The sequence below is a fragment of the Gracilinanus agilis genome, chromosome 3 (assembly GCF_016433145.1).
Source record: "Gracilinanus agilis isolate LMUSP501 chromosome 3, AgileGrace, whole genome shotgun sequence".
In the NCBI taxonomy this organism is placed as follows: domain Eukaryota; kingdom Metazoa; phylum Chordata; class Mammalia; order Didelphimorphia; family Didelphidae; genus Gracilinanus; species Gracilinanus agilis.
Genome location: NC_058132.1, coordinates 25,321,277 through 25,323,980, shown reverse-complemented (window position 1 = coordinate 25,323,980; position 2,704 = coordinate 25,321,277). Strand labels below are relative to the sequence as shown.

Below are 2,704 nucleotides of genomic sequence, written 5' to 3'. Positions count from 1 at the left end.
AGATCTGGTAGACTTCACTATTGAAAGGGAATCTCTCTTCCACTTGGACTCTGCACCATATCTCTTCTGTGGCAGCAGCAAACTCTTCATACATCTCCCTCTTTATTTTATGCTTTACCGATATTATTACAAAGTGGAACAATGTCATTGAATTCTTGTTCTTTCTTTCAGAGAGGCACAGCATCACAAAAGCAGAACCAGAGTAACTAGATATGTAATGATTATAACAATAAAGATGACAGGAGGTCCTGGGTTCAAATCTGGTCTCAGACACTTCCTAGTTGTGTGACCCTAGGCAAGGCACTTAACCCTCATTGCCTAGCCCTTACCACTCTTCTGCTTTAGAACCAATATACAATTAAGTAAATAAATAATTTAAAAAAAAAATACCCAGTATTGGTTTAAAAAAAAAAAGGTTTAAAAAAACAACACAATAAAGATAGAAATAACAGACACAAAAAACTGAATGCTGTTTAATTATGAGGAAACTTGGTCCCAGAGAAGAAATTTAAGAATGGATCTCCCCTCTCTTCTTTATTGAGGTGGGGGACTATGGATGCAGAAAACTGCATATCCCATCATAGGCTCAGGAATGCAGTTGTATGTGACCGATGAGGCTTAGTTTTGCTGAACTGCCTTCCTCCTTCCCTGCCCCACTTCCCTGTGTTGTAATATAAAGGGAGATAGATAAAAGTTGGAAAAAGGACATCATGGAAATGAGGATGATATAAAATAAAAAGTCTTCATTGTAGGCTACCATGCAATACTCTTTCTGAAAGCCTGCTTGTTCCTTTCTTGTAGTCCTATCAAGAATACCCTCAACATGGGGCAGCTGGGTAGCTCAGTGGAGTGAGAGCCAGGCCTAGAGACAGGAGGTCCTGGGTTCAAACCCGGCCTCAGCCACTTCCAGCTGTGTGACCCTGGGCAAGTCACTTGACCCCCATTGCCCACCCTTACCACTCTTCCACCTATGAGAAAATACACCGAAGTACAAGGGTTTAAAAAAAAAAAAAGAATACCCTCAACATGAATGTATTATTTTCATACAAATTTAAGTAGAGGAGAAAATAGGCATAGTTTCATGTGCCCTCAGTTATTTCAGGGGTATTAATTAAGTCTAAGACTTTGGGCATGATTTTACTCTTCAGAAACTTTGAAATAGTCTTCCCTCAATGTCTGTGCTATCATGGATCCGATTATCATCTCTACACAGATAGATCTCAGATCTGTTTGCCATGCCCTCACCTCTCGGGACCTCCAGCCTCCCATCTCCAACTGACTATAAGACATTGCATAGACACCTTTTCCCCAAAACTCTCTCCCTTCCCTAATTCCCAATTGCTGTAGAGGACACTGCCATCTTCCCAGTCAGCCATGACTGAAACCTGGCTGTCCCCCTTGATCCTTGCCTTTCTTTCACACCTCATATCCAATCGTTTGCCAAGTCCTGTTCATTCTACCTCTGTGACACTTGTCTGACACACACACACCCCTCCATCTCTGCTGCCACTGCCACCACTCTTCTGCGATCTGTCCCCTTCCTACATTTCCAGTCTGTTCAGTACCTTACTCCTCTCCACATTATCCGTGATCCAAGAACACTGGCTTCCTTGCTGTTCCTCACAAAAGACACAGATCTCTTGACTCTGGGCATTTTCACTGGCCCAAACCTAGACCTCTCTCCTGCCTCATGCTTCCTGGACTCCTTCAAGTTTTAGCCAAGGGCATAGAGTAAGCCCCTGTCCCTACAAACACTAACGGGACTCTTGGCACTCTAAGTGGGAAGTCATATCAACTAGATATTGCCATTATAAATACCAGAAAACTACAGGAAGTTAGATGCCAGATGCCTTCTAGGTCCTCTTTGGACAGGCAGATAGAGGATTTGGCAGGGACCCACCAAGTCAAATCAAAATATATTCTGATACTCAGGGGTTCCAAAGATGGGAGTAGGTGAGAATGGCGGGAAATTGATCTGGAATGAGAGAAGCCAGTTAATTGGCAACAACTCTTCCAAAGCCAAAAGCTTACACATCATGCTTTTTTTTTTCCCAAGAAAAGAACTAGAAGGTGTTGCATATGGTAAGCACCAAATAACATGGCAAAAAAACCCCCGCTGATTATTATTTTTTGTTTTGCCTTTTTTTTTTTTTAAACCCTTGTACTTCAGTGTATTGTCTCATAGGTGGAAGATTGGTAAGGGTGGGCAATGGGGGTCAAGTGACTTGCCCAGGGTCACACAGCTGGGAAGTGGCTGAGGCCAGGTTTGAACCCAGGACCTCCTGTCTCTAGGCCTGACTCTCACTCCACTGAGCTACCCAGCTGCCCCCTTGCCTTTTTTTTTTAACCTGTATCTTCAGAGAAGATTAGCATGGCCCCTGCACAAGGATGACAAGCAAATTCGTGAAGTGTTCCATATTTTTAAGGAAAAAACAAACAAACCAAAGAAACCCTGTATCTTCTGTCTTAGAATTAATAGTAAGGGGGAAGTGAGGTGGCTCAGTAGATAGAAAGCCAGGCCTGGAGATGGGAGGTCTTGGGTTCAAATTTGGCCTCAGACATTTCCTAGCTATGTGACCCTGGACAAGTCACTTTACCCCACTGCCTAGCCCTTTCTGCTCTTCTGCTTGGGAACTGATTCAGGGTATCAATTCTTTTTTTTTTTTTTTTAAACCCTCATTTTCTGTCTTAGAATCAATACTAA

The 2,704-nt window shown here is 42.8% G+C and overlaps 1 non-coding gene across 1 annotated transcript; it reads left to right on the top strand.

Annotated features, from left to right (window-relative positions):
- The first annotated feature begins 2,321 nt into the window (after positions 1-2,321).
- LOC123243373 lies at positions 2,322-2,423 on the top strand. Its single transcript, XR_006505916.1, has one exon. It is a non-coding gene; the product is annotated as a U6 spliceosomal RNA (small nuclear RNA).
- Positions 2,424-2,704: the final 281 nt, after the last annotated feature.